Source organism: Miscanthus floridulus, chromosome 8, assembly GCF_019320115.1.
Source record: "Miscanthus floridulus cultivar M001 chromosome 8, ASM1932011v1, whole genome shotgun sequence".
NCBI lineage: Eukaryota > Viridiplantae > Streptophyta > Magnoliopsida > Poales > Poaceae > Miscanthus > Miscanthus floridulus.
Genome location: NC_089587.1, coordinates 59,248,690 through 59,262,454, shown reverse-complemented (window position 1 = coordinate 59,262,454; position 13,765 = coordinate 59,248,690).

The window sequence follows — 13,765 nt, the reverse complement described above, 5'->3', positions numbered from 1 at the left end:
GTTTGTCCTGCACCTACCGGACGTGTCCGGTATTGCAGCAACTAGAACACAATTTGAATTACAACTGAGTCTTTGATCCGTATATTTTCATATATCCTTAACTTACTTAGAAGCTTGTGATTTATCAAAACTAAGTGGATTGTGAGCATCTCTTGAACTCAATTGTAAACATGGAAATTTTATTAGGTTTATGGTCAAAATGGAAAATTGGCTCTCAATTTCTTAATAGAATAAAAGTGCTTGTTGAAAGTCATTCAAATTACTTGAAGCACTTATTCAGGGGGAGCTAAATTTCTATTTTGCACCATTGTGGACTGACAAATTTATCTAGCATTCTTTGTAGTTCTTTGGATGAAAATGTATCTAGCATGGTTATTTGGCAATTGAGGTCAACATAAAGATCATCATGCTATTTATCTTCTTAGTGGTATTCTTGTGGGCTCAAGGCAAAGGTATGTGTTTACATACATGCATTATAAGTGTATCTAAGGCCCTTTGTATGTTAGAATGTGCATTTGTGTGACATAGGAGAGATATTTTTCAAAACCCATAACTAGCATGTGTAGGTGGTGTGAATTTGAAAAACTATTTGAATCTTGGTCTTTGTGACCTAGCCTTGTCATGTGATGATTATAGCTCCCCTTGATTGCTTGATTGGCTAATCACACATGACATGGCTTTCTTAAGTCCACAATCTACTATGTCTCACTCTATCTCTCTCAAGTAAGCGAAATCTTGTATATGCCAAATATTTGGAAAAGAGAAAATCAATTTATGGCATTGGATAAGGAAAGTGATGATACTCGGTTTGGATCAAGATTATATACCTTTTTGGACTAAGAAATAATAAAAAAGGGGTTTGGAAGAGAGAAAACACTTTTTGGAATTACTTGGGCCAGCCCGCGTATACCGGACATGTCCGGTATGAGCGGGACTATAAAACTGAGCGTACCCCTTTGGCCCAAACAGACTTGTCTCCTCCAAATCAACTCGGTCGACGCTTTCCTCCTCACCTAGGGCAATCGAGGGATTTCACCAAGGGAAGGGAGAGAAGGAGATTGCATTGGAGAAGGCTTGCATCAAGATTGAAGGCCCGAGGACTTGGATTTCTCATCGCCTTCTCATCTCTTCTCTCAAGGTACCCTAATCACGGACCTCGTCCGATCTACATGGTCAATGCATGATTTTGAAATTCCTTCGATCAATATGCTACATTGGTGATATAGAAGCAATGCCCAAAGTTTGGAATTGATACATGATGGTTTGAATCCAGGAACCCTGGTTAGGGCTGCTGGACGCCCATATCGGACGTGTCCGGTATGGCCCAGTAGAGCAGACCCTCTGCTTTCCTTTGATTCAATCCAATCTTAGAATTGTATATTAGGCATAGTTTCTTCTGTATCTATGTTTTGCAAACCTTGTGACAGTGGTGTGTCGAGGTGATTGTAAAACCTTGGATAAAAGAATCTATGTCTAATTACAATTCGAGAATAAGCTATGGGCATGTATCTAAAATTCTATGGAAATCTTTGGATACAGGACAACAGCCATGAGTGGACAACAGGAGCCGAGGTCCAAGCACAGGCATGATCCCGCACTTGAAAAGTACAAGAAGGCAAGATAGGAAATGCATCCTGGTTTCAAGCCGACCAGTAGGAGGTCTACCAGGGCTGCCTCTAGTGCAACTGCTCAGTATGCAGAGGGGTCAAGGAGCTCTTCTTCTGACACTGACACTGACACTAATGAGTTTAGAGTGGAGTCTAGAGAAGAAAGAAAGAGGAAGAGCACTGACAGAGGATCAGACGGTGATAGCTCAGATGAGGAGCAGAAGATTGAGGAGGAGCCAGTTCCTCTAGTTCAGCACCAGCCTAGTCAGGGTATGCATTATGGTCTCCTTGAGACACGTTTGCCCAATGTGCCCTCTTATGTTCCTAGAGTTGACTTCAGGGGAAAGGGTATGACTAGGAGAGCTAGAGATGAGCGAAGGGTTGATCCGAGGGGCTTACCTAAGGTTCAGTATGATCATGGCTTCTAGATAGCCTTTCACCTAGACTTCTACTCCAGTGTGATTCTCACCAGGAACCCAGTGATTGCCAGGTCTCAGTGGATTGACTGGCAATATATTAGAGAGTTGCAAAAGGCCTCAGTTGATCATGCCATTGCCATCTGCCAGAGCACAGGAGTTTATGAGATCATGGAGTTCCAGCATGACTAGAACACAGAGGTAGTAGCTCAGTTCTATGCTACTCTGTTCATTGAGGAGGATGAGAGGCGGATGCACTAGATGCTTGAGGGCCAGTGGTATAGTGTTGACTATGATGTTTTTGCCACCTAGCTTGGCTTCTCAGAGGATGATCTCTAGAGGGACAGGATCCACACCGAGCAGGTGTTACCTCCTAAGCAGCTCACATATATGTAGCCTCCTGGTGGGGAGAGAGGAGCAGTGGGGAAGGTTCTAGGTCTTCACCCTACCTACAGATACCTAGACAGGATGTTCAGGAAGACTATTGACTACAAGGGTGGAGACAAGGGCAACATTGCAGATTACTCCAGGAACCTACTCCACAGGATGGCACCTGATGCTTGGCCTTTCAATGTATTTGACTTCATTTGGTCTGAGATCAGGAGTGTGGGAGAGAGGCCCCTCAAGGGCTGTGGTTTTGCTCCTTATATCATGCATATGATTGAGCAGGTGACAGGGCACACATTCGAGTATGATAAGATTCACAAGGCCCTGAAGATTGTTGCAGATCTGTCTGAGATAGGGTTACCTCCAATAGGACCAGGAGGAGCAGCAGCAGCACCAGAGGCAGATGCACCTGTGAGTGGTGCACCAGTAGGAGCTTCACCTCCACCACGTGCTCCTTCATGTTCTACTTCATGCCGTGGCAGTCCTCCCTCGCCTATCTGTAGGCTTTTTAGCTCTATATTTGGGATGTGTCGGGACATCCAGACCCGGCAGCAGAAGGAGAGGGAGGCTAGGAGGAAGGATACTTGGACTTTGAAGCAAATTGCTTCTAGGCTTGAGCTTGAGCCTCCTAGGTCTTTAGTATCAGATGAGGTAGCTAGTGAGCCTGAGACTGAGGAGCAGCAGCAGGCCAGATATGATAGAGAGTATACTGAGTTCCTTCAGAGAGAGCAGCAGCAGGCACCTGAGCACCCTGACACTCTACCACTTCAGGCTCGTGTGCCTACTCACTCTTAGCCATGCCCCAGCACTACAGACGACTATGCTTCAGACTGGTGGAGTGACCTCACTGGTGGTGGTGGCTACTATGGCTCTGGTGACTATGACCCATCTGGTGCAGGTGGTTCTCGTCTAGCTGGTGTTACCCGCTCTGATGACGAAGATGCTGGGAGAGATGATGATGATGATGAGTGATGCCAGAGATTAGTGACAGCTTGTAGCCCCTTTGTCCTTAGTATGTCATTGGTGGACCTTTGTGGTGATAGATGACAAAGGGGGGAGAGAGACTGATTAAAGCTTCAGGATAGTTTCATTTGCTTATCTTTGTACCTGAAGGTATGTACTGCAGGGTGTAGTTCATTTTTGGGCTTAATTGATGTATCTTGGATTTGAGATAGATTGTATCATGTGAGAGATGAGACTTACTTATGCTTTATCTATGTATCTCTTGAGACATGATCTTTATTTATATATCAGTGGCAGTGGTTTCCGGACTTGAGAAAATTTGTAATGAGTGCTATGTGTGAATTACATATGTTATATTTATTTTCATAAGGACTATGCATGCTATAATGAAAATATTTGATGTGATACCTTTCTATTTATTCTTGTGTGATATATATTGTCATATGCATCACGGTTTCACTTTGTCACACACACATGCACCCCACGAATGCAATGATTTAGGAGGAGTCTCCTATATGTTTTTGTATGTGCAATTGACATTTGAGGTCATTTTGTGAATTCTAATTATAAGCACATATTAAGGGGGAGCCTCTCATAAATCATTGAACCCAAAAATTTAAATGTTTATATCTTTGTGTAAGCTTTAATCAAGTAGTCATTAATCACCAAAAAGGGGGAGACTGAAAGTGCATCTAGCCCTTTAGTGGGTTTTGGATGATTGAATGACAACGTGATTAAAGGACTAACCCATTTGCTAAGTGTGGATAGGTAATATGTTATCTCATAGGTACTTAATGAAAGCCAAAATGATGTGTTGTTGTGTAAACAATCTAGTTCAAGCACAAGACAACAATGCAAATGGAATTCATGTGAAGGCTTATTTATTGTGGGATTTCCATGTACTATGTGAGAGCAAGCTTGTAAGAATTAATTAATGAGACATAAGGGATTGCATATGGATTGGTCTCATATTTGAAGCTTGCTAAATTGAAATGAAAAAGATAACAATACATGAATGGATGATTCAACACAAGATGTGACTTGATGGCTTGAGATGGTGAAGATAGCAAGGAAAGGCTTCGAGGTACTAAGCAAGGGTGAAGGGCAAGCGACGGCTTGGCAGCTGAAGAACCTAGCTAGGGTGAAGAAGAAAGTACTTGCATTTAGTTGAGGTACTAATCAAGCTATGATGTTCATGTTTATGTGGAGGATCAAATCACTATTGGAGTGTTTGATGGAAATGACTTGATACATTTGGGATTCTTCAAATTTGATGAATGGAATCAAGTCGCATGCTCAAGATGACTATGCTCAAGTGAAAAGATTAATATCAACATGTTAGCACCCTTACTTGATGAAGATTGAAAGGGACGGCATCAATTCAAAATAGATCAACTCAAGTGGTATAAATTCATTTTTCCTTTTATCTTGAGTTTAATAGGTATGCCGTACTATTAAGAGAGATGCATCATATTGGTAGATAATGTTTCTTAAGTGCTCAAGCCAACCCATGTGAGTTTTGAGTATTTGAGCGACAAAAGAGCTAACTTTATCTTTGCTGGTCTGGCAATACCGGACGTGTCCGGTATTGATACCAGACGTGTCCGGTATTTACTCAGCAGCTGTAAAATTGTTGTTCTCGGGTTGGTTCATCGGGAGTTCTGATGGTCGGGAGTTGATGTAGACTAGGTCCGATCTTCCGAAAGGTATGATAGCGTCGATTGGTGGAGACTCAATGTTCACGATCTAGGCTTCGAACCAAGACTGATTTGGACCCCCGCAACCGGTACACCACTGCTCTGTTGGTTATCAACCACGTGAACGCGATTGACCTCGCCGAGAAGGCTTTCCTACAAGCGAATTGAGAACACAAGCAAGAACGAGATAAACGCAATCTAAAATTGCAAATAAATATGAGGCTTATGATAATGAGAAAGAGTTCAAGTCTTTATTCGAAAGGACTAATCACCACAGGCGAACAAGATCAAGAACTGGGGCCCTGGTTCACAGCAAGCGGCCTTGGCGGCGACAGTTGCAGCAAAATGATGTCTGTTTTACGAGGAAATCAAGAACTAAACAAAACCCAAACCCTAAGGAGAGCTATGGCTGCTATTTATAGAGTCTTGGGCGTCACCCCCCTGGACGCGCCCCCTAATGGGCCCAAACACGATACACGGTCCAGCGGACCAAAAGACAGTGTCGCAGCACCCTGGTAGATTCTGGACACTGACTTGTTTTGATGATTCCCGTTGATTCTGAAGCTATTTTGACGTGAAACCACTTGGATTGGCTTCCTTATCAAATTAGCTTTCTAACCATATATGGATCGTCGAAAACAGAGTCCGGATGCGTCCTGGGTGACCAGTTTAAGGCAGATTGGTCCTGGAGCCCGAACCGGACTCGAACTTGAGTTGGACTGGGCTTCCACCATGAAAAAGATGAATTGGACACCCATGCTGGACCTCCTCCTCTACTTGGCTTGTATGCGATGAAGTAGTGATGTCCTCATCAGGCTCCCTTTCTTGAATTGAAGTCGTCCTCGACTGAAGTAGATCGTCTCCTCCATTGGATGACAACAACGATGGTTCCGGAAGAAGACGTTCATCTTGGCACCCCATCCTTTGCAAAGGCGGCTGCCATGGTGGCTTCCCTGTTGGAAATTCATTCTCCTTCTCCTGCAAAAGGTTAGTACCAACAAGAGGCATAGCACTAGGAGTAGGACCAAGTGGACATATAGGCGATGTACAAGTTAGAGCATAACATGGTTCATCATGATCAACAAGAACAGATTTAAGAGCAAATAAAACTTCTTTCATGTTACTTGATAGTTTATTTGTTGGTTTGCTAAAGTCTTTGTCATGGCCTTTCTTTTTTTCAGCAAGTTTCTTTTCATATTGCACAATTTTAGCAGGTGATAAAGGAAGTAAAGCAATGGTCTTTCCTTTAAACATAAAAGTATATCTATTTTACCTACCATGATGTACAACATTATTATCATATTGCCAAGGGCGGCCTAACAAAAGTGAACAAGCTTGTAAAGGCACGACATCAAAATTAGCATAATCATGGTATGACCCGATAGAAAATTGCACACGAGCAGATTATGTTACCTTTGCCTTTCCACTATTGTTGAACCACTGAACATGGTATGAATGTGGAAGAGCACGTGTAGATAAACCAAGAGTCTTGACAAGCTCAGAACTTACCAAGTTATTGCTGCTCCCTCCATCAATTATAGCACGAACACGAAAATTATTGACAATGAGGAACAATTGAAACAAATTATGGCGTTGTAGCTTGTCTACTGGCTCAACTTGTGTACTCAAAACACGCTGAACAAGGATTGGTTTATAGTCTGCAGTGTATGCCACACTATCAATTACCTCATCAGGATCTTCAGCACTATCTGCAAATTTATCTGCATAAAGATCAGTTGCAAGTGCAAATTCTTTCTCTTCATCACTAGCACTAGCATACCCACCATCATCAGTAGCAATATATGCGCGTTTGCTGGGGCATTCTTTAGCAATATGTCACATGCCCTTGCAGCGGTGGCACACAACTTTAGAAGAGCTGCTAGAGGAAGGTGTAGCAGATCTACTGGAAGAAGGTGTGATTAAAAATGGCAACGGGTAAAATCCGCGCGGGTATAGAAATCACAAACCCGCACCCGCGACAATATATCTGTGCCCGCGCCCGCGCCCGCCACCCGCCACGAGCAGCACTATGCGCCCGCGCCCGCTATCCGTGGGCATGTTTTGCCCGCGGGCATGCCCGCATACCCGCTAGAAGTATAAATAGATGACATTTAACATGACAGCTAACACAGAATGACAAAAGTATAAATATATCACAACGTTCAATTATTCATCACACGTTCATAATCTCAATTCATCACAATCATAAATCATGCAACATAGTTCAATAGTTCACCACGGTCCACACATTCAACAATACAGTACTGGCCTACCATACAAGTACACATTGTTCAACTGCAAAGTCTTCCAAGTGATGCAAATAAACAAGACATGAACAAGTAATTAGTCGGAATCCGCTCTAGTGATGCAAGATTCATCTTTCAGATCTTCTTCATTGTCTTCAAGGCATGACCAAAAGCTATTGAACCTTCCATCACCCTCATCTACATTCAAGTTCAAACATTAGTAGCTGCAGTATACAGTCCATGTATTAATGAAAAGAATTCATTGTAAATGCACATTTTTATACCTTTGAGATTGTGATGAAGCCAACTTTGGCTGCACATCAAAGCTTCCAACATTTTAGGAGTAAGACGACTGCGATGCTCACTTAAAACCCTCCCACTAGTACTGAAAGCCGATTCAGAAGCTACTGTGGTGATTGGAATAGCCAAAATGTCACGAGCAATTAGCCTCAAAGTAGGATAACGAGCTCCCTCCAACTTCCACCAGCCAAGGATATCAAAATAATCATTCTCATCATGAGGAAGAGTTTCCTCTTCCAAGTAGCGATCAAGCTCATTCTTACTTCTAACAAAGCTTGTAGTCTTCTTATTTGCAGCAAGGATTTTAAATATGGACAACACAGCAGCTGCACTAACTATAGAAGGGGCACCACCAGAGGATGTAGCCACAGACTCTTGGTCTTTCACATGATAATGTTTCATTAAACCAGTAAGCAATTCCTAGGCCTCTGTAACATATTTTCCAGCAGCCTCTTCTCCAAAAAGGGAAATATAGCAAGCATGTAACATTGTCATCTTAAGACGTGGATCAAGAATAACAGCAATAGCCATAAGACCATGGATGTCAGCCCAATACTTATCATACTTTTCTATCATGGCAGCAGACATGTTCCTAATAGTTTCATTTTCATCATGACCCCAAGAGTTGAGTTTAAGTTTAATCTCACATACTTTAGGAAAGAATAGGTTAGCTGTAACATATTTTGTCCCAGAAAATAGCTCAGTAAGCTCATAGAATAACCCTAATTTCTCACAAACATTAGTAGCAAATGTCCAATCATCTGCTGCTGGAATATCATAGTTCCTATCGAGCTCACCCAAACGTTCAAAAACCTTCCTATAAGGTATAGCAATGCTAAGCATGATGTAGGTTGAGTTCCTTCTAGTTTTGCAGTCTAAATGCAACTTCTTGACCAATTCAACATTTCATCTAGAGCAGTTTTCTCAAACTTTTCATACCTTTTTGGAGTAGCAATCCAATAAGCAACACTTTCTCGGATGTGCGCAACCGCAGTTCCAATTACTGCCATGCCATCTTCCACAATGAGGTTGAGAATATGTGCACAGCACCGCATGTGTAGCCATTTTCCTTTCAATAGCATATTAGCCGCCCCAAGCCTTGTTTCCATTAAGCCAATCATGCTATCATTGGCACTGCAATTGTCAAGAGTCACAGTTGATACCCTCCGATCAAGATCCCAACTCTGGAGGCATTTATGCAATGCGTCACAAATAACCTCTCCTGTATGGGGGCATGGCACATACATAAACCTACATCAAACAATGCAATAATTCAGCTGGACAGTTCATAAAATGTCCTGGACAGCAAGCAATAATTTAGCTGGACATAATTAACATAATTATACAATCTGGACAACAAGCAGAATTAAGATATTCACCTCAATATGCAGCTTCTAAGCGTCCATGAGTCATCAATAAAATGTCCAGTCACTGCCATATAGCCTCTTTTTTGATTTTTAGCTGTCCAAAGGTCAGTTGTGATAGCAACACGACAATTTGTCCTTTGCAAGAATATCCTAGCTTTCCTTTTCTCTCCCTCATAGAAACTCACGATGTCCCTTCTAATAGTGTTTCTAGTTGCCATTTTGAACAAAGGTTGTAATGCACTAACAAATTTACGAAAGCCATGGTGATCAACAATAGACAACGGGTACTCATGCAGTATAATCATGGAATAAAGAGCTTTTCTAGCTACATCTTGATCAAACACATAGCTTTCTACAGCTACTTTCCCCTTTTCAGTGGTTCCAAACCTCAAATTAGTTTGAACTTTTGTTCCTGCCTTCTTGTTATTGTAGGGACAAGTTTTCAAATGAGTTTTCAAGTGAGTTGTACCATTTCTTGATGTGGCTGAAAGCTTCTTGTTGCAGTGGTTGCACTTGGCCTTCCAAACTCCATCAACACGCACTTTTTCAAAGTCATTCCAGACTACAGAGGTGAGCTTTCTCTTTGAAGGCCGCCCACCATCATCCGAGTCCTCCTCCCCCTCTGATACGTTCACAACATCCACAGCTTTGTCCTCCTCAGTACCAACTGCAGCAGTTGCATGGGAGGTTTGCACTTGGGAGCTACCAGGGGTCGCCATTCTAGCCAAACAAAGCCATGATGTTTCATATTGTTATTTTCAGAAGTTAGTTTTGTAACAAGCGAAAAGGTTTATAATCACGAATCCAATACCATCAAAGATGTCATCACAGATGATCAGTTAACTTTTTGTTGCAAAGATCTCTAGTTAGGTGTATTCATCCCAATCTAAAATGCTCGAGACAACTCAAGTTCTAGCACTTCTTGTTCATTTGTCTTTGCCTAAGGTGAACCCTCCAGTCTAATGTCTTGCTGCAAACTCTCAGTCAGCCAGAGCAGCGCATGGCAGGAGCTGTGCACATTGCAGTTATCATTTTCAGAAAAGGAGTTACAATATGATATCTCTTTTCTCCATAGTTGGGAGCATTTTATGTATATTAGGACTTTTTTTCGTTTTTGATGTTTCTGTTTTGCATATATGTGCATTTAGTAACTTTATGACGTCTTAAAACTTTGCTTAGAAACTGACCAATCTGTGCTACTGGTTGACTTTTTTTCTGCTCCAGTATCTGAAATTAAAACCCTAAGTATTACAAATGAATTGATATGAGAATATGCGTCATGACATTGCCTTCTAGCTTCTACCATTTGGCCAATCAAGTATTGCGGCATTTATAGCTGTAAAGATTGTAGCTATGGTCAAGTGTGGAAGCTGGAGACAGATAGGCCATACAGTCTTTGACAGTAGATTGTTAATTTCTATTTCATGTTCAAGGTTCGTCTTATCAAGGAGCTCTACGAGAACCAAATTGGTGAGCTGTTCCATAGTCTTCCTTACAATATGATAGAGTTTGTATTGGAGGATTTTGAGTGGTAAGGATAATATTTAATTACTGCTAATGCTACGTTCTGCATCTAGTACAGTACCAAATCGAATCCATCCATGGAGAAAATAAACTACTACTACTCCTAGTATACACGGGAACGGGGGATTTGGTTCCTGACGGCATGCACGCAAGAAGCTAGCAGCAGATCTAGGCAGCGACGGGGGCAGACAGTTCCGGATGGAAGCACACGGACGGGGTAGGACACCGGTGGTGGATTGGGAAGCAACCAGCGAGGAAGAGATGAGAGTGCAGGCGGTCGTCTTACTCTTACTGGCTGTGGATCCAGCGGTCCGACCGGTGGGTGCTCCTCCTCTAGTCCTCCTCCTCGGCAGGCGGAGGTGGGCGAGCGATGGAGATGCTGCTGCAGCTTGTTGCCCCCAAATCTCAATCTCCGCAGGGGCACACAGCCGTGGGGGATTTTAAAGCGGTGGGGCGACACTCCACGGCAGGGAACTGGGGGCTGGCCGGCTGGGGATCTGACCGTCTGAGGGAGGCCGGAGTGGAGGAGCGGCGGCGCTGGGGAGGCCGGAGCCCGGAGGTGCGATGCTGGCCGCCTGCCGCTGGGGTTTGGGGAGGCGCAACACCGATGGGGACTGGGGAGGCCAGACTCCGGAGGCGCGACTTGGGATGGGATTGGGAATTTGGGACGACGGATGAGTGAACTGAAACCCTAGAATCTAAAGGTTATATAGCTCTTACGCGGTGGCCCCACATGTTAGTGCGGGTTTCGCGGGTTTGCGGATGCGGGCATGCTCTTTTTTTACCCATTTACCTTTGCCCGCTAGGCACAACTCTATGCCCACGCCCGTGCCCACGGGCACAGGTTCGCGCCCGTATCCACGCCCACCGGGTCGGATACCCACGGGTACACGGATTTTCTTTGCCCGTTGCCATCTTTAGGTGTGATAGGAGAATTCTTCTTTACAGGCGCTGGTGGTGTCTGCACATTAGAAATTTTACTCACCTCGGTTGGACGTGAAGGAATGGATGGAGTCGCGGATCGCCTAGGTTGTCATCCCTGTACTTCCCTTTCAGCTTTAATAGCATAATGATATAATTGGAAAAATCTAGTCCATTCTTTATAGTCAAGAACATCCTGTATTTCACGACGTAAACCTCCAAAAAATCTAGAACACTTATCCATATCATCCTCTTGTATGTTACTACGTGCTAGACCAATTAAAAGCTCCTAATAATATTCCTCAATAGTTTTACTACCTTGATTTAAACGTTGCAGTTTTAATCACAGATCACGCTGATAGTATGGAGGAACAAATCTTGATTTCATTCGTCGTTTAAGTACAGTCCATGTTTGAGGTATTTGAGCATTAGCATTAGCATTATTGCAAATATCATTCCACCAGAAAAGAGCAAAACTAGTAAACTCACTAGTAGCAAGTCTAACTCTATATTCTTTAGGTACTTGATAGGAGCTAAATTTTTTATCTATAGCCATCTCCCAATCTAAATATGCTTCAGAATCAGCAGAACCAGAAAAATGAGGTATCTTAAACTTGGTTTTAGAGAAAGGATCATTATTACCTTGGTTGTTACCTCCCATACCGCGTCGGTTAAAGTTCAACCGATTATGGTTACGTGCATCCTCAGCACGTCGTTGAGCTTCGGCTTCAGCCTCCGCGTCACCATCGTCCTCCTCAGAGAGATCATCATCATCATCTTCAGGACGTGGTTTAGGATGTCGTTGTTCAACATCTTCAATCCTCTTGGCCAAATTGGTGATTTATTGAAGGATCTCATTGAACTTGTCATCAAGAACGGCACGAAGCTCATTCTTAGAAACATAGTCATTGAAATCTGTAGGTGCGTCCTCGTTTCCTTCGCCGCTGCCTTTGGCTTTTCCTGACATGGTTAGTAGAAAGGAAAAGACAACACAAATAGTATTATCCCTACCAACTACTTAGGTTGTGGACAAGGAAAAATAAGGCACTCAACTCTCAAGTGTCTTACCACGGTCTTACAAGTGTTCTTACCAAAGCAACAGGCGATGTAATCGGTCGGTGACTGTGATACCATTGTAGCTTGAGTGTAATAGTTGCAAGGTGAACCTGTACTTGGTTAGAAGAAAGTGGAGCTTGGACAGACACAATATAGTAGCAAGGAAAAATAATATTCGCAACTGAATAGCAAAGCTGAATATGTATCCTAAGTACTTGTCTTAGTTGTTGGCCTACTCACGTTCCAAGTACCAGATGTATCAAGTGATGTGAACAGCAAGAATATGATTAAGAACAAGGTAGAAATCAGCACACGCAAACATAGCTCAAATGGCGCTCTCTATGTGCTCCTCTAGATATTGTTCCTCTTTTGCCCCTCTTTTTTCTCTATTTTTGGGCTGTCGTTGTTTTCTTGGGATTCTTCGAGTTTTTCTTTTTCTTTTTTTATATTTTTTCTTCACTTAGGAGCACAAAAGAAATAACCACAGAAAATATGAGCTTAAACAAATGAAAGATGTGGCCTGTGGAATTTTCAGAAGATGTGCTCGAAATCGACAAAGACCTTGTGACCACGAAAAGAGGATCTTGTGACCACTTTTTGACCAAAATAAAAATCTCCGACCCTGGCACGCCCAGGGATGGACGGATCCGAAATTTTTTTCTGATCGATTTTGATATATGGAACGTCGAAATCTGAGTTCGTATGTGAAAACTAGACCAGTTTTAAGAACGGACTCCGAATTAGAGGATAAAACGGGAACAATATGCGCAAAATTGGTCACAGCAGCAATGATTTGATGGAAACAGTGAAGATAAGTGTAGGAAATTAGATGGCGTGGACTAGGGTTTGATGGATATAAAGGAAACTCAACAAGACTTGGAGGTGTTCACGGATTATGATGAAAAACAAAGGGTAAAACACAAACTGGACTAAAAACGATCTAAACCAGTAACCAGAACTTGACCTAGGGCCCAACTCAACAACGCAAAACAGAGACGAAATTGCACGGCACAAAGAAGCTATAGGACAGGGAATATGTGACGATGTATATTTTTTGGCTTTTTGTGGACTATAGGTAATGCAAAAATAGTAACAATCTAAAGAAAAAAAACAAAGTTATACCTAACAGGCAATAAGGGCTCTGATACCACTTGATGTAGACTAGGCCTAATTTTCCGAAAGGTATGATAGCATCGATTGGTGGAGACTCGACATTCATGATCTAGGGTTCGAACCAAGACTGATTCGGACCCCCGCAACTGTTACACCACTGCTCTGTTG